We start from the raw sequence: 19,560 nt of genomic DNA on the forward strand, positions 1-19,560 counted from the left end.
CCCATTTCTTCCCCTTTCCCTGTGCTGGTTCATGTGACCCCTGCTGAAATGATTCGGCTCCCAAAGGAGGCAGAAAGCTCCTGACTTTCTGCTGGTGGTGGCTTTTCTGATCCCTTACTGAGCAGAATCAGCTCAGCAAAGGTCAGATGAGCACCATAGCCCATGCAGATAAACAGGGAAACCATACAGTACTGTCTTTTTTGGTGTCACCAAGATTATTTCTGTTTGTCTCACCTTACTGCACCTTAAAGAACAAGAAATAAGGTTCCAAGGACAAATGTGGGAAGACTGAGGGAATAGGTTGTGGGTGGATGCAGTTGGAGCTGTGTCTGAAGGTGACAGACTTCAGTGAGAAGAGCTGTCACACCTTAAACATTTGTCTAGAAGTTTCATGCTCTGTGTTAGCTCTTGAGAGGGCTGTGATCATTCTCGTGTATTGCCACATGGCATAAATATTGCATGGCTGCATTATAAAATTATGAAATTATAACCATTATAAGATTATGCTAGAAAGGAAACCTGATTAGATATCAAGATGGCTTAAAATTAAGAAGAAATGTTCTACCAATGAATATTGCTATGAAAAGAAAAGAACTATGGAGATGAACCCCCCCCTTTTTCTTTTTTTTTTTTTTTTTTCTTACAGACATCGAGAAGAAGTTTTATTCCTGAAGTCTGATTTCTTTGATCTCTTTATTGAATCAGGTGATGTGATGAGAAGGTGGGAAGGTGGATGTCCACTATGAGTTTGAATGACAGTCTAACCCTCCTACAGAGGGCTCTGTTCATAGCAGAATAATGACTTCTGAAACTAAATCAGCTCTTGAACAGGTTCTTGCTAGAGTTCTTGATTCCAGTGCTGCTATCCTTATTTACACAGCAGCTCCCATTCTGTTCACGATTGATCTACTCTCCCTGTTGTCACCAGCACACTTATTCATGCCATTTTGTAAGTAAGAATACAGTCAGGCTTCTTGAGAGAAAAATCTCTGTTTTCTGGAGCCACATATTCCCCAACTACTTATTATTTCCAATATTTTCTATTTCTCCTGGCATGAACGTACATTTCTCACTTTAAATTAACAGAAAGCTGATTGGATGAAGCCATTCTGCCTCTTGTATTATATTTGTTTCCTCTAGAACACACTCACTGCACTCATTACTGTAATGATTTCACGGCTCTTAAATCTCTTTGGTCCTCATCAGTGAGCTTTCAGTTTTTCTGATGAAGTGTTTTACTCAACTGTATGGGAGGAAGGAGTGGAAGACTCCCTTTGGAGTCTCTTTCCTATGGAGAAAGGACACCCTACTTTAAACCTTTCTCCAGGAAAATAACTTTTACACAGGGAACAATAATCTGGGCTTTTCTACCTTTTCAGGTTACATAGCCAATTGTTAAATCTTTTTCTGTACTTGAAAAAAAAAATCAAAAACCTTTTAAATTGTATTTTATGTTTAAAATCTTATTTCTACTTTATACTTAAAATCTTACTTCCACAGGGAATGATATTTAAGCAAAGTGAACAGTCTTCAAGGAACTAATGAAAACTGAATGTATGAATGGGGAACATATGGGATGGCAGAGACTTAATCTCACTTCAAAGACAGAAGTTAATATGAGAGTACTCTCTCTTTGTACCATTCTCTTGGCATCTCTCACATTTATATTTTGCTTCCTTGCCTGGTAAGATTTTTATGTTTTGAGAAATTAGAAATACTTTTTGGGGAATAAACATTTTCTTGCCCCTATGTACATCTTTGGCTATTTGCTCATACCTCACAAGATATGACCTCCCCCTCATGCCCTCTCTCCATGGCTGCACATATGCTTTAGGCTGTAATGAGCATGATACAGAAGGAAATGCAGAGCATCCTTGGAGGAACATGGCTTTTGTGGGACCACGGTTCAAAGCTCTCTTCACAATTTACTACGTAATGCTGATAAAAGTGGTGTCTTCTGCCAGCTCTTCTAGAAACCTCCAACAATTACTCCAAGATCTTGGAGCTTCAGGATATTCAAGGGACAGCCTAACAAAGCTTTCCATCTCATTCAGGTATCGCAACATCTTACAAGGGAGAGTGTCTCCTGCTGAAATATCTCATTTCCTAATGACCACAAGTAGTTTTTAGAGGTACTGAAGGAGGTACTGCAGTGCTAAGAATGATATTCAGAGAGACAGCTGGATGTGTTAAGTAAAGCTGAGATCAAGACATACAACAGGAATTCAGCAATGGGCAAAGAAAACCTGTATTACCCAAGATTTATACCTTTCTGCAACTCCTGTATTGCTGGTTTTACTAAGAAAAAAAAGTGCTGGGTAAGATATACCAGCTATGTGATCACACCTGGCAATTCTAAGGATGCTGAAGAGGCTGCTGCATGCAGAAAGTTATAGACCTTCCCTTAGCAGCTCTAAGGATGGGAGAATGTTGTAAAATAGCTTTAAGAACTTGCAGTTCCAACACAATCTGCAGGTCTCACAGCTGTTGGTGAAAATAGATTGGAGTTGGAGCAGGAGCTCTCCCCTCTAGGGGATAATGGAGATGTGTGAAGACTTCTGTACCCTGAACTTAAATCAGTTCTCCTAGTGGAGAGAAACTAACTTGTTTAGTATGCAAGTCACTTAATTTATTAATAACATCTGTTTTAGGATGTATCACTTAGGTTAGATAACCAATGACTCACATGAAAACATCTTCCTGACTTCAGAGGCATACTGGAAATGTATATACTATTGCAGAGGCAGGTGGTTACCCTGATGATGGGAGATCCAGACCTCACAACCCCCGTGTTTACAACAACAGAAATAAATCCTCCTTGCTAATAATATACACCCATAGAAAATCCCAAAGCAGCTCAGGAATGCCAAGGAATACCTACTAAAAGCCAGCAACAACTATGCATTAACAATTATCTGTGGTTTTACTGCATTCATCAGTATAAGTGAGCTCTTTGCAGAATCTATCACAACTGTAACCTGCAGCACTGACTGTCATTACATTATAGAGCTTTTAGGAGGGGAAGTAAATAGTAACTTCTCTACTTCATTCTGCCTCATAAATTTATACATAAACAACCTTTCCAGAAACTCCTTTTTTTGACTCAGAAACATGGAGAATGTTTTGTACAAGTGCTATTCAGTGTGAAAATAAGGAGAAGGAGGGAGAAATAGAGAAGCTAAGATCAGTGGCTAATTCTGGATGAACAACTTGAGAGCAACAACATAACCACTTTCAGGAAGATAATAGTGTATCTTCGAAGTAGACTCCTGAATCTGAGCTAATCACTCAGAGCTCTCTTGCAGGGTGAAGGGAGAGGAACTGCGTACAATTTATTTCAGCATAGAATAGAAATTTAGAGGAAGTTAAATGGATTGAGTCCTAGATGTGTGTTTATTTCTTTCTCCTTACTGTGAAAGATGTGGATAGTATTTAGTGAAGGTGGAGATGTTCACACTGCACGCAACTACAGTTCGGTGAGATGAACTCCTGGGTTTGATTTTGTGAGGCATCAGAGTTTACGTAGCTCACTGATAGCAGCTATAGAGTCTATGTGCCTCTGAGAAATCAAGATAGAAAAAGTGGGTTGAGGCCAAAGATGGAGGCAGTGTGGATACTCATCTTTGTATTACGTGGTGTGAATGGTGTTCAGGGGGATCAAAGATCCCTTCCACAGCAACTCATTGCAGTCCTACAAGACAGCTGGGTCAGTCTCAATTACTTCATATCAGATTCAGTTGCTTAATTGGAGTCTGTGCTGGAGAAACTTTGTGAACTTGCAACAAAAATAGCCCAATTAAATACATTTTGCTTCTGAAAATGGACCTGGTATGTGAACGAGGCTCTCCTTTCTCAGCAAAGCTTAACAATAACTAAATGAAGCTAATATTTTCCAACTCAACAATTCTCTAATGCACAGTAGTTATGTAGGGAATAAAAAAGGGTTTATTAGCTGACACAGAAATGACCGGTGCCCAAGGAACAGCCCACTTTTAGCAAGAGGAGGAAATGTAAATTGTTCAACTGCAAAAAGAAAAGGTAATTGAGGAGCCAGATACATTCAAATATCTGCTCATGGGAGTGGGAATTTCTTACCAAAATTGTTCAGTTACCAAAATTGTTCAGTGACCAAAATCATAATGCATTGATAACTACAGATGTTATTCTATATTTGAAAAGATGTTTCTCTCTCCAATCTTTAATCAAAAGCAGGAACAAATTCAAGAACGACCCACAGCTTTGGCACTGATTTATGGATGAACATTGCAGATTTCTTTGGGCTGAATTTAAATTTTGTTACCTTGGAAGGTGGAGAATTATCACATTTGCATACTTCTTTGACCTTCTCAGATGAGGGACCAAACACAAAGTAGGGTTTAGACTTGTAAATTAGGTGCAAGAATGAGAAAATAAACTGGGTGAAAAGAAGTTCTAACGTGCTGGGTGAAAAAAAATGAATGGAATAAAGCAAATGTTCTGCAATCTCGTTCATTGTATGAAAAGCCACAAGAGTGGACACTGGTGCAATATCTGTGGTATTAAATTAACATATTCCTTAGTTGGAACTGAAGCCAGACAGCATCAAACAGCATTTCTAACAATATTACTAAGCTCTCTTACCCTGAAGAAATAGAGGGGCTGTATCTAAAATGCTTAATGCAGTTGGCTCTCATCTAGTCCCCAGAAACAAAACTGTTTTGGAAAGTCCTAGATTGGCTGTGCCAAGACCAGGCCTGGTAATATTCCTTAGCCTTGTTTAATCTCTAGATATGACCAAGTCCTGGTGTATCAGGGGAGATTACCCAAAACCTATACTAGAACTGTTACAGTTCCTTCTGGCTCATTTAATTTCCATTAACAAAAGGTTCACAATAGAGAAATCAGAGACATGGTTTTGTTTGCTTGACTGAGGGGAAAGATGATGGCAGTGTGGTAAAAGACAAAGCCAAGCAAAGCCAATCATTGAGAACTTCAATCTTTCCAGGACTGAAGCTTCAGTTAAAAGCAGAAAGATTTCAAAGAAAAACCACCACACATCTCTAAAACAGCCAAATCTTGTCTATCTTCTTCCGAAACTACTCACTCTAATCTTTGCCTGGAAAAAATTTAATGGGCCCAAGGAGCATTTCATGCAAACTGCAACTGTGTTGGGTAATGTATAACAGTGACAGCATTATGTGCTCTGGGTTCCTTGATAAACATTTCCTGCTTTTTCTTGTTCCAAATCTTTTACTTTAATGGGTCCAATCCTATTCAACAAATCATTTACTTATAAAGTACCTCCAAGGAGCATATACGAGCTAATTTCAGCCTTTGTATATAGAGATTTATATTTGTACTCCTTGTCATTGCCTGTCTGATGTCCCTTATAATCCTACTCAGTCACTCTACTTCCAGAGGTGAAAACAACCCCCTGTGGGCAGAGCACAGTGATCCCGGACTTACCCAATATTTGTGGAGTCACCATGCCTGCTGACAATAACCCGAGGTGAGAATGCTTATTTCAATTTTCCACCATTCACTTTCATTGGTGAGCTGGATGACAGAAAATGTTTTCTAGTTCCTGCCTGTAACTGTCTGAAACAAGACAGAAATGACACAGATTTGGACATTAGCACTTCCTGACAATGAATAAGAAACAGTGAACAGTTAGGCACACATATGGACAGCTTCAGAGCTACTTCTTGCATTTATTTGTTTTTTTTTTTTTCTTTTTGTGTGTTTTTTTTTTCTGTCTTCTGATTTTAAAATGTAGATGTCACTTTTGCTTTTCCAAATATGTTGTTTATCTTTACATTTCTAGGTGTGGAAGTTGCATATGCATTGTCATAATGTACTACAAAAAATCCTAAATAAATGAGTATGTTTATGGGAGTAGTCAGTGTTTGGTAACTGTGAATTATACAGGCTAGAGCTTCATAGGCTGAAGGAGGAAAATAAAAGAGAGGTTAGATTCACCCAGTTACATTGTTCCTCTTATTGGAAGCAGAATTAGTCATCAGCTAATGAGAGCTGGCTCCAGGATCTCAAACACTGTACAGTGATCCATTCAAGGAATGCTTTAGTGCTATGTGCTGAATAAGACTGCGCTCAGGAAGGTTTTTGGTGAAAAGGAGAAAGATGGAAAATGATCATGCAAGCTGCAGTGATCACAAATGAATCTATACACAAGTTTTTCTTATCTGTTTGTGCTGCCTTCATGTTCCATATCTAAGGAAGTTACCTTTCCCAATTGTTTTTTATCCTCAGCTGCACTAAGGCCCTAACATACCAGCTCATGGAAGAGCATTTTATTACCTCACATTATTCATCTAAATGGACAAGACACAAAAAAATGCTCTCAGAGAAAACAGAAAGAAAGGTGTAAATTGTTGAAGAGTGCACAAACCTCCTCCCAAATTAATGTTTTACCTACTGAGACATATCAGTTCCTAAAAGTATGCATAAGGTCATCACACACAAAAAAACCCTCATTCCTGTCCAAAAGACAATAATTGTTCTTCTTTCACCTCCTCTACCCACATTTTTCCTCTTCTGTCCCCATTTCATCTGATAGTTTAATGGCATATTTTACCTCATACTGATTCTCAGCTCTCTATTTTATTTCTCCCTGGCCTAGTAACAGCATTGCAAAGCACACATTTCAGTTTCACCCTGTGGAGAAGCAATGCTGATTTGCTTTCCTTCCAGATGTGAAGCAACCCGTTTATGTTTAATATTCGCTCTTCAGTCACACAGCGACCTGCATTTAACTACATTTTTATGCATTATAAATGCACATACATTTGAAAGAATAAAATTCCCTCTACCCAACATCACTCTAAATGGAGCTGAGGTGAGCTCGCCTTTCCTTCAGGCAGCTTGACATTTGAAGATCATTTTTAACCATTTCAGTTTCAAAATCTACTTTTTCACTTCCTAGCTCCTTGTGGTTGTAGGTTTCCAAACACTTCCCAAAATAAGCATTGACTAGCCCTCAGACAGTGTGCTGAGGTATATAACTTATCAGAGGAGGAGAACAGGCAAATTTACCAAAAACCTGAGAAAGATTTGATGTCAGCTCCCTCAGATGCCTGATACCCGAGTCTCTGATCTGATCTGTGTGGTACAAGATCCTCAGAAGCAGCTGGTTCCAAGTAAAGGCTGAAAAATGTGCTTTCCTACTTGGACAATAACTACTCAATCTGCTACACAGACAACTACATCTCTCATCTCCTGGAGCACCATCATCACAGGCTGTGGTTTGTCTCTAAGCCTCCTGATATCAACAGCAAGTGTGGATGACTGAGTTTCCCAGACTGACTGGAGGGTGGTAGCAAGCCCAAGGATATTTCACAAACCCACTGGAAGACTCAGGATTCACTCACAGGGCTGTGGAAGGAACACCCATAACCCTGTAGAGATTTGTCACCTGGTCCTTGACACAGCTCTCTGTTTTTTTTACGTCAAGGGAAACTCTCATTTTTACAACTAGCTTGCACTTACCCATGCTCATCCTCTGAGCTGTAGTAGCCTAAGCTACTACACAGCCCACTTCACAGCATACTTCATAACCTAAGCTGGATGTCAGTGTCAAGTGTCTAGGCTCCAAGGTTCTGAAGTGCCAGAAGAGCAGGAGATTTTGACCTTCAGTTTTGGGCAAGACATCCACTTTGGTATGAGTCTAAGTTCTCTGCAGCCCTGGTAAACCGAAGCATATAGCACAATGCTCCTTTTGTCTCCACGTGGCAGAGACAGGGATTGTTTATCAAGATTCATACTGCTACAGAACCCTTGCTGAATAAAAAGGTCATTTTTTTTCTAAAGCAAGGGAAATTTTATTAGTCTTCTTAATCTGTGTATTTACAGACAACTTGTTTCTGAATAGACTTTGAAATCCTCATTTACAAGTCACAATACATGGTGAATAATGACAATTACTGACCACTTAATGAGACAATGTCGCTTTGGATTAAAAAACAAACAAACAAAAAAAAACACACCGCATGCAAAACCGGTGCCTTCAAGGGGCATGGACTAAATATTCTTCAGCACCAGCTGGAGAAGCTACTTAAATGCATGTGATGTGAAATGCAGTATTTCATGAACAGATATTTTTTAGATCTCAAACCCTAATGAAAGTTTATGTTTAATCAGAAATCAGAGTAGACTCATTACAGATCAGATGGTAAAGTGGCATTGAATACTCTTCTTTTTCAGTCTGTTTAAAACAAGTGCCTGACCATGACAGTTTTGGCTTTGATTTTTTAAAACAAAGAGAAACTGCTAACAATAGATACTGCCATAAACTAGCAAGCAAATGTTGATTAGGAATCAGTGACATGGATTTCAGGAAAAAAAAGTACGACCCTTCCTGCAACAGTGAAGGGAATCACTGAACAAGGTGACTAAGGATTTGGTAGATTTACCAGCACATGAAGCCTTGAAATTCATTTGTTTTCAACTATTGCAGTTTGTACAATTTAGCACATGGCCACATCAATACTTCTCCCCAGCACAATGGAGTGGGAGAGACTGCACAGCCAGGGATAAGACTATCCATTCTGGCAGTGTGCTCATGTTAGATGAAAGCTTCTTGCACCCTGAGGAAGCACAGGGTATTTTGCAGTATAAATAGGATTACTGCTCTTGAAGATCTTATTCTTTGTATTTGGAATTTATCCCACACAACTCTGGATGCCTACATCTGAGGTAGTTCCCTTAGGCTTCCATGCTAATTACTGAAGGAAAAATAGGGTACAATTGGTAATGCTTGGATTAATCACATCTTAGAAGTGCCTGTTTCTCTCCTTTGACTGCCAAGGATGTTGAGGGGGGCTCAATGAGAGGTGTCTACCTTATGAACCTCACCCCTCATTTCTGTCATGAACTGAAAGCAAAGACACTGATGTGACGTTAAAGAAATCCCATGCTAATTGATACTTCCTAGGGTCCCTGAGGGGATAACTACCCAGTTCCTACAAGGCACTTAACAAGGTCATTTCCTGCAAAACTTCTGCCAAATTCTGTGGTACTGCATAATCAAGGAAGTGAGACAAATCACTATCTTCTGTTAATCCCAGTTCGGCCAGATCTTCAAGCTGGAGGCAACAATTCAATGCTTTTGTGTAGATACGCAGAGGTACCCTTATGGACCTGACTTAATCTTGTCCATCTTGCTCCTGGGCAGCTGTTTCAACCTGGAGTAGAACCCCTCTGGTCTTGATCCACTAACTAGAAAGAAAGCCTTGCTATAGGAAGGAAATCTGGATTGGATCCAACAAATAGGATTAATCCAAATTTCTTCAGATGCCAGAAGGTGCTTCTCAGGGGGTAGATATTACAGACATAAGAGTGTTAGGGACAAAAACATCTAGTGAGAGCATAGGATATAGGGCTTGCCAGAAGACAGACCACAGAACTTAAAAAGGACAGACAGAGTTTAAAAGGGAAAAGCAATGTCTCTCCTGAACACAATGAAGAGAGGTGGAAAAAATGAGAAAGTAAAAGGCAGTTATTTCACTTTTAATCTTGCTAAATGGAATTTCAGTATGATATGAATGATAGCAACATGAACAGAGATTGTTACTTTAATAGGATTATTGTCAGAAGCTGGCTGTGTTTGTACTACAGCAATGAATTTCCTGCAGTGTGGATATATTTCCATGTTTGATAAGTTACAAAGACTGCTAAATGTATCTCACTCTAGTTATTAAATTTGCAGCAGTCTCTATTTTTCTCTTATTTGAAAGATTATATCTGTGAAAATCTCACACACAAGGCTGAGATCCCTAGTATAAGTTCTCAAGACAGTTTGTAAAAGCTCTGTCACATGGTGTTGATGTACTAACATCAATTGTGTTCTTGTAAGTACCTGTCTTGAGGAAACTTTCTGACTTCTCTGGTTTGAAACAGAGACAGTGGTTGTATCTCTACTTGTAAGTCTTCACATCTCTGAATTCACTCAAAAACTGTTCATTTAGATGCAGATACAGACTTTGAGCTAGGCTGGAGAAAATCTGCAGCAAGATCTCTGAACCTGCCTTACAACTTAGTACAGACCCAAACATGCCCTTTAATACTGAGCAGCCAGCCAGCTTGGTGGCTGTGGCTGTCTTTTAACAAGAAGTCTGCAATGGTTTGCAACAATTTTCTTGGGGGCAAGCAGTAGCCAGGAAGGTCAGATGGACTTTTTCCTTGATGTCACCTGTCACAAATGACTGTAGGAGTCTCGAGGAGCTGAGCCTGTAGGTATACAATGCAAGTACACATATCTCTAGACTACTCAGGCTTTCACAGACACCTTGGCTTTGATATTATTTCTAGTGCTAGATTTCATTTCCCTGAACTGGCAGGCTGCCAATTAATTCTTTGTAGCCTATATTTAAGCAACAATGATTTATAGTTAAGATGTCCCAGCTAATCATAATGTAATTAATAGTCTGTAATGCTTTTATGTGTTGGAAAAGGAAGCATTTCATACCTAGGAGTTTTGGCTGCATTGCAATGATGGATTGCAGGACAACACTAGAAAAAAAAAAAAAGGAAAAAGAAACAACAACAAAAAACTACTGCCTTATTGTTTTGGAAACAATTTCAAAGGGCTTGAATATAAATTTGACATTTTGATACACTGCTGGTTATTGCAACATATTCAGCTTTTAGGGTAAGTAAACAAACCAGTTGAATTTTCTTTGCAACCACATTGTGAGATTTCTCACTAAGAATGCATTAGACAGTATCAAACATATTAATTCAGCATTTGTGTATGTGTACCAGAACATGGAATTAAAACAACAACAACAAAAATCTCCCTGTGCTGGAAATCAAGACCACTACCTGTTCCTACATATTTCATGGGCTCTCCTTGTTACCTGGAGAAGCCCCCATGGCTCCAATGCCACTCTTCACCCAAATTGGCTTTAAACCACTCCTGAACAGCCAGGATTTCTTCTTGTCAAGAGCAGATCTGGTTTGGAAAGAGCAAGGAAAGGTGGCTTAAGTCAGCTGCAAAACCCCTGTGAGAGGCAAATCAAATTCAGAGAGCCTCTGGGAGCAGGATGCTTTGTGGCCAGCTATCTGTGGCAGAGCTCAGCCCAGGAGACTGTTTTACAGGAACTACACATCTGCAAGACCATCCTTTAGAGGCTCAGTCATGCTTCTGCTGAAGCCTGCAGCAATATTATTCTCTAAGCAATGCCGATTGTTGCTCTTTTAATTGTTCACAATTTTCATGTCAAAACACCTATAAGCACTAAGACCACCTGTAATATCACTGTTATGCTTTCTAGACAGAAGGCTCTGGAGAGGCTTTAGTGAAAGGCTTTCTAGGTACTCACTAGCCCAACTGAAGTGATCCTGCTGACTAAGGGATAGAGATTAGAGACATCCTGGGGAAGTTAATATCCTTTACTTCACATGGTATCGCATGAAGCCTGGCCAGGCTCAGGGCTGGATGTTTCAGCAGAAATTGGGAATTGGCTCCAGACAGTGCTGTAGGCTCTGGCCAGGGAAGTAAGAGGCACTGCTTGAAAACTGAGTTCTGGGTCAGCTTTGTTTGTAGAGATTAACATAACTGTCAGGATTACCTTTCCATGTTGTCTGATGGTTGTTTTTTGGATTTGGCAATTGTTGAAACATCCCTGCTGGTTATACCAGAAAGCTATCAGCTAAAATTTCATTACCTCATTAAATAATGATAAAATGATTAAAGACTGAACTCTTTAAACCAGTTTCATTTTATTTATTTATTTTAGAGATGCTAGCTGAAAACAAGCAGGTGTTTTTTTGCATCTGTATCTGCTAAGAGAAAAATAACTGTCTGGATAAATTTTATTTTTGTTTCAAATCAAGTATTCCCGTAATAAGTTATATGTATTAAGAAAGGGGGGGTATGTGCATTTATTTTAAAAACATTTCAGAGCAAAATACAGAAGTCTTTTATGATGTCAAACCAAGACAGCTGAAGAAATTCAAGCAGTATTTCCATCACAAGTCTCCAGACCAATACTGATACCTAAATGCCCATAAGGAACACTACAAATAGGTTTCACTTCAAAGCATGCAGAATGTATTGGCACAATGAAACTTGTTAAGTAATGTCAACTACAGGTGCAGTCTTCTTCCTTTGCATAAAAGTAGCTGATTATTTCTTTCAGGTTCTAAAGTGAACAACCACTTTTACATCTGACACATCTGGAGAGTATCCAGTACATAGGCACTCTGAAAAGTCCTTCAATATTATTCAAAATGCATTTGGAATAAATGAAATTCAGTCCATCAGTCTCTCGGAAGCTTGATTTGCCATCTGGACCGTTAGCAATTTCATATGGGGTTGTGTTGTTTCAGATGAGTCACATGGGGGTAGCTGTAGTTGGGACTTATTTGGTCATTACAAATGAGAGAGGTCACATGCCTAAGCCTTTGACTCTCTGGCCTGAAATAGGAAGGAAAAATATAGTTTGTGCTGTTCAAAGAACCAGTGAGAAAGGATTTGCTCTAAAACATTTTTTTTTTTTTTTCTTTTGGGGGGGGGGTGTTTCTTTCTTCTTAACTCGTCTGATCTTGCTGGAGGCCTCATCACTACTTACAAAAAAATGATAGTTATATTGGCTGCAAAGGATGAAATTTCAAGGAACCTGTCTTTATTCCATGCAAGTGAGTCATGGGGCAAGGACATTCCTTGCACAGTGGTGGATGCTACTCATGAAGTAGCCAGGAACAGGACATACAACCATGGCATGGGGTGAGAGTTTGGGTCACTATCAATCAAGAATTGTTTCTTATTCACACTGCTGAATGGGGATTTCACACAGGCCTGGGACTGTGATCTAGAGTTCACAGACCTGACCCAGGTTTAAATGCTAATTTAAATGTTTAGTCCATGGATAAATGATCTCAGTGAAGAGCTCCCAGATAGAAAAGGTGATCACACTACTGTCTTGCTTACAAGTAACATGAAATTTGAGCATTTTATCCACAACCACCTTATGGAACAATTAAGCTTAAGTGGACTTTTGATTAAAAATAACAGTTGGAAATATTTACAAATGCAAAGGGAACAGTTTATATTCTTTACACTGTAGGTGGCAGAATTACAGACAATCTCATGATTCCAGCATGGAGAAATTTAATGAAACTCAATATAATTAATTGCTACAGACCCAAATTGGTAGTCTCAGTGCCAGGATTTTAGGCTTCTCTTTTTTTCTTGGGTTAAATTCAGGAGATCACTTTCTCCAGGGAGACTTTGTGAATCTATACTTTCCAATTCAGCTTTGTTTAGGAATAAGCCTTGGGAGGGAAAGAAGGCAACAGTTTCTGGTGATTCACATAAACAAAAGAATTAGATTCATTGCCACCAATTTTCATCAGTTAGGGCAGCCATACAACCTGTGCTTATGACTGCAGTCAGTCGATCCTCTCTCAGGTGTCAGTACAAGTCCTAGCTGCTTGCTTCAAAAATAAGCTAACCTCACTTGCTTAAAGCAGAAAAACTCTCTCTATTTTTTAGAGCAGCAAAATATGAAAACAAGGTTAGGGTGGGCTCTTGATGCTCACATGCCAACAGCAAAGAGCTAACATTTACTACTTTAAAAATGACCTATCTTTAATGAAAACAGCAATGAAGCAAACTGAACACAAAATAAGTTTCATTTTGCTTTGAGACATAACTTAAATATTGGATCCTGTTTCTATTTCATCATGCCTCTTAGCACTAAGTTGCTTCCCAGCTAGTGGATTGGAGGAAGCCATCAATACGGTAACTGCTAAAAGGGACAGTGCTCCTCTTTTATGATTACATGACTCATCTGGATGGTTGAACCCCACAGGTCTGTTACAGGAGTCATCACCAGCCTGGGATAATACATGGCAGAGAGTGATTTCACTTCATTTAAGCTCTGTCACTGAAATCAGCAGTTGTCTGGGAGGTGTTCACCCACTGATGAAATTCTTCCCTTTTTTTGATATCTTGCAGGTAACTGTACTAAACCTCAAAACAAGGTAGCCTAGTATTTAAGCAGTATGAAATAATAGCAAAGATATATTTTTTTTTTCAAGTGAAAAGTGTGGATGTACTTGAGTTCTTCAATTTGCTTTTGAAGTTACACAAGATCTCAATTCATCAAGAAGCATGGTTATGAATATACACTGCTCATAAATTGATTCCAGCAAATAACCCTTATGAAATCAGCAATAAAACTCCACAGAAATGGGGTTACATAGACAAGTAAAGTTTCAAGGTTAGAAATTTTAAAAGTATAATTCATCATGGCCTAAGGTTTCATTGGTGATGTTCCCCTCCTTCCCCTTCCCTGGTATTAGGTGACCAGTTTGAAACTCCACAAAGAAATAGAGTCAGGGACTGAAAATTCCTGATGGCTAAGGCTCTTAGTGAAATTTGATATTTGATGTCAAAATCATGTGCAAAATATGAGATTTTATACCTATCTGAATAACAGTTTGATTTCATAATTGAGTTACCAGTGTCTGTCCTGTAGATATTCTTCTTATTGACTCAACAAAAAGGGCACCCTGTAAACATACATAAAAATATTGCTTAGAAGGTTAAATCTGATCAAGCGTAAAAGCCAAATACTCCTCTTGTCTCCCCTCCCCAACTTTTATGCACACTATTTTCCTCTTTCCCAGTATCTCTAAATGCTGATTTCTTAAAACATTAATACATGAGCTTATATAGTGATTAGTTGTTGAGATAATAGGGACATTTTGACTTTGGGATTAAGAGGCTGAAATTATTTCCTGCCTGAAGAGAAATATCTTTGCTTCTTCTAGCTAGTGCCTCAGCATCATGAGCGGGACCTGTGGCATCATGAGCAGCTTTCTAGGGGAGAAGGGGTCAGCAGTCAGCTCTTTGTGCCAAGAGTTCAGCCCTTTTTCATGGTGAAGTGGTGTCTTAGCACAAGCTGGGGAAATTATTCAGCTTGGAACATGCTGTAGGGTTTCATCTGGAGATTTTTCTTACTTGCCCATGTTCCAGTGTTCCTGTGTCAGGTGAAGAGCACTCACATAGCCCCTGCACTGTTTGCCATCTGTTAATGAGCTTGCAGGGATGTATGACCAACTCTGTTCAAAGGGACGTACTCTCCAGTGTGACAAGGGAATTTCCAGCCCAGCCTTAGAAAAAAAGTCAGTCAGAAGAAAAATAAGTGCAGAAACTCTCCCTGATCCCTCATCCTCCAGCTTCCAGACCTGACTCTTAGACCACCCCCCATTTGCCCAGGGACCCCTGTCAGTCTCTTGCCCCCACAAACAAGGGCAAGGAATGGCAGCCTAGTTCCATACCACCATCACATCCCTGCCCTGTATTTAATACATTTTTTTTCCTAGCCAAATCAGAAAAATCAGAAGAAACTTCAGTGTAAGAAAAAATATTTCAAAGGGAGATGCATAGTTGTTCCCTTTTGCACCTGTAAGTGTAAGGGTATAGTTATTGTGTTTGGGGGAGCACATGTAGCATCACAAGACAGAGAAGAGAGATAGCACATAACACTGACCGTTATCAAATCTGAGGTATAAGAAGGCAGCTATCTTTGCTTTACTTCACCCAGGACAACCAGGACACCAGTGTCCTGATTCCCAGCTAGGGTTTGATGAAGGATGCCTTGTCCTGTTGCAAACCTGATGTCCTCCACAGAGGGCAAATGAACTCACTCATTTCAGAGATGGATCTTCTGCATCACAGGCTATCAGCAGAACCGTTTGGAAGAAAACAGATCTTTTTAATGCTCGTGCTCAGGAGATAAAGGACTATAAGCTGGAACATTAGACAAGAACTTAAATCCCACGAAAGAAATGAATTTAAGAAATGTGTTTAAGGGATTCAGTTGAACTGCACCTGGGAAACACATATCCCAGCTCTTGAGCTGCTTGGACCTGGTCCAGGACCACCTTCATGTTCAAAAGTATAACAGACACTTCAGTCATTCAGAAAATGCCTATCTATCAAATGAGCACAGCACGAAGCCTCCTGACTGGTTACCACCTTTGCCACATAATACATAGATTACTGAAAAATGTTGCCAGAGGACCTTTTTCCCTGACATGGCATAGGTAAAGGACCTTGTAATTCAATGGGCTCCTATGTGGCTTCCTTAGGCACACCTGGTGTACCTCACTGTGGTTCTGACATCACCAAGGGAAAGGATTTTTCTATTCAGGATGCAGGGCAGGTGAGCTGTGGTTAAAAGATGATTGCTTGCAGTCCCACACACGAATCCACAGTATCAACAGTGTTAAAATAATACAAACATCATTAGTGACAAAGACAGATGTATTGCCTCCAGACAGACTATGCTTGTTAAGGGAGCCCTGTGCAGCTCCATAACTGGATCTGAATTCTAATAAAGTTTGTTTAAAAGTGTGGTGTTATTCAGAAAGTAACTGCAAAATTGGAAATTCTGATTTTAACAAATCTACTCCTTGTAAGTCCTCAGAGACCTACTGGTTTGCTGAGAAAGGCAGTTTGTGTTGCTTTTTAAAACTCCTTTTGCCAAGAAGGCAGCAAGTTGGATACTCTCTGCACTCCCACTCTCCAGCATTGTGGTTCTACTTAAAGGAAGATTTTTATGTTTTATTTTTGGATCTGCATATATTGTGAAGTTGACCAAATACACATTCATGAAGAAACCCACATCGAAAATTTATTCCCAGTAACGAAATGTAGCCATGCTCTAATTCCATGGAGGATAGTTGCTTGTGCTCCTTCATGAGAAGGTCATGTTCACTTTGAGATGATGTTTTTCCAGCTCCCACCAGTGCTATATTTCAAACAAAATAGATTGAATCTGTACTGGTGGATATCCTGTGAACTCTTCCCGGATACACAGTACTTCTGGAAAAGTATGGCCATTCTGTTACTGACCATTCAGTCTGCATCAGCTCCCAGATGCTAAAGAAATCAACATAAGTGACAACTACAAATGAAAAAAGACAAGTGCACAACAACACTAAGTGCAATGAATGCTATCTGAGGACACACTCCATCCCCTTTTTGGAACAGATGCTCAGGCTTTATCCCAGCCATGGATTTTAAAGAAGGACAGAAAACAGCACCTGGAGCTAAAAGTAAAAATCTGAGCTATTTATTTTCTTATTGGTGTGGGATTTTCAAAAATATTCACATTAGAGGTGAAAGGGAAAAAAAATTGTTCATGGAACATTCAGTAATGAACAGCCAAGTAATAACTTCACCATGCTACCTCTGGTGTTCTTTGGTGGAAGTTTTAGTTTGGTAGTCAGATCTTCTGAGCTTTAAGTGTGATTGTAGAAAACAGGTACAGGGGACTGTGGATCAGTAGTTTGGCTAAGTAGCATGGCTCATCTTTGAGGGAACAGGAAATTGAAATGGCTTTTTAGACATCTTCATCTGGGAATATGGGTGCAGTCTTTGAGCTTGAACCACCAACATAATAAACTCCTACATCTTGTGGCTCATCTTCCTTATACTGTTTTGGACACTGTGCTTGAAAGAGAGAAAGAGGCAAGGCTGCTTGTTTGATTTTGTGTCAGAAGGGGTGTGTTTCAGGCTTCAGAGATGCTACAAAAGCAATTGCAGCAGTAAATAAAACTATTAATAAAAACCTGATGTTTTTAACTGTTATTTGTATGTAATCACTATCAAATAAATGAAGGGAAAGTAAATGTTAGGAGAATAATTTGCTGTTAATCAAGAGTAATAAAATGAGCAGCCTCATTTCCTTTCCAGATTTCTCTGACTTTATTGCTATTTTATCTCTTAGAAGTTTGACATCAGGAGGAAGTGAAAGGAGAAGTAATGCTATGATGGAATATGTGCAGGAAGAAATTCTGGGGTCTGAGGACTCTCATCTTGTTCTTTTTCTTTCCCTTCCTTTACCCGGTTCTGATACGGCTCATCAGTTTAGCTGTGCATTTTCACTGACTGGGTTGGAAGGTAACATGATGCTTAAGACTGTGCAATACTGGACACGTTGGCTTGACTGTGAGAAATGCCCTTCTTTTCTGGAAACTGAACCCTTTTCCAAGACACAGTTGAAATTTATTTTGAAGGCAAATACACAGAGTCTCACTGATTTTGACAAGGTTCAGATCACCCCTGCTCCCTGCCTGAAGATTCAACCACCTGCCTTAGAAGACTCACTTTAAAGTGGGTCTATAACATATTTATAAAAGTGTAGGATAGGAAAATGGAGTCAACTCACTTATAACTCAATCCTCATTGATTTTACAATTTTGAGTGAGGTTTTTCTCCTTAGGAGTCTGTATTTGGGAACTGAGTAGGAATTTTATTCCAAGGTTATAAAAGCAGTATAGTACCTGACATAACTAAGCAGAAGTGACCATTTGGTTCAACCCTATTGAGTTCCTGTAATGATATTTTCTGTACATAGCAGTCATGAAGGCATAGGATGCTATATAACCACAGGCAAAATATTTATGGACAGGTCTTTATTATTCAGTTCTACATTGTGCATCTAATCATTTTTGAATAGAAAAGAAAATTCAATTCACTCCAATCACAATACATTGTTGCTGGTAAAATTGAATATAGCTTCAACAATGAAAAGAGAACTGCCAATAAATCTATGCTAGATGTAAACAAGGGTGGGGGAAGCTTTCACAGTTGTTACACAGTATTTTAAACAAGCAAAATTTAATTTTGTTAATGACTCTATTCTTAATGCACCTCATTCTTTTAAATTTACCCTGTCATTAGCCCATCCAGGGAGAATAATTCTAATAATAGAAGAGAAAACACAGAGATTAGATGTTTCATGAAAGTGTTAGAGCACCACCTCCAAAATCCATCCTCCCTGCTTTTCTATACCACCCCTACACCTCTGCATTCACACTGTTTGCAGCCAGAGCTGTGCTGTGCTCACTGCAACATCACTCAAATAAGACTATCTAAGCAGGGGTCTGCACAGCAGCATTAGTGACTAATTTGGGTGAGATAGACTCCACCAGCCCCCTGTGGAATAGCCAATATATCTGACATCTACAGCTTCATTCAACCATGTAGCTTTCCAAAGGCCACAGAGAGAGTAAGACTCAGGATTCAAATCCCTGCCTACTTGCTCCATCTGCTCTTTTTGTCATTTGGTTCAGGATATCCGAAGCACCTCTCCACATAGTCCTGTTCCTGAAGTGTCCCATGTATTTATAGTTCACCTAGATCCCTTCACTCACTCTGTCTTTCATCCATATATTTACTGCCTTTGGTATGTCCCAAGAGCTTCCAAAAAAAAATCTGTCATATGTGCCACGGTTTAGTTCAGGACCAGATGCAATAGTGCTGCAGACAGCTTAAAGAGAAAGACAAAGAAGATGTGCAATAGTGATAGCTCCATCCTTACCCCATCCCACAAACAAGAGTGAGGACACTGAGTGGGGACTAACAGCGAGGTAATTTTTCTCTTAGATGCCTGTGTAAATCCACTTTATTTCATCTCTTAATTCAGAGTTTGATACAGGCAGAAAATAAGGTGAAGGATGGGATGTCCAGGTTATTTCTGAGGAAATGTACCACTCATGAAATCAAATATTTTTTTGATGCTTTATAAAGGTATAAAAACATAC

At 39.3% G+C, this 19,560-nt stretch overlaps 1 long non-coding RNA gene across 2 annotated transcripts in view; it reads right to left on the reverse strand.

The window, feature by feature from the left end:
* Positions 1 to 14,608, reverse strand: part of LOC310902525 — a 35,390-nt gene extending 20,782 nt beyond the window's left edge. For both annotated transcript variants that reach the window (XR_014586757.1, XR_014586758.1), the window contains exons 1-2: positions 14,427 to 14,608; positions 5,446 to 5,577 (exon numbers count right to left, since the gene is read on the reverse strand). This is a non-coding gene — a long non-coding RNA (uncharacterized lncRNA). The remainder of the gene's footprint in view (positions 1 to 5,445; positions 5,578 to 14,426) is intronic.
* Positions 14,609 to 19,560: the final 4,952 nt, after the last annotated feature.

Source organism: Anser anser, assembly GCF_964211835.1.
Source record: "Anser anser genome assembly, chromosome: 7".
In the NCBI taxonomy this organism is placed as follows: domain Eukaryota; kingdom Metazoa; phylum Chordata; class Aves; order Anseriformes; family Anatidae; genus Anser; species Anser anser.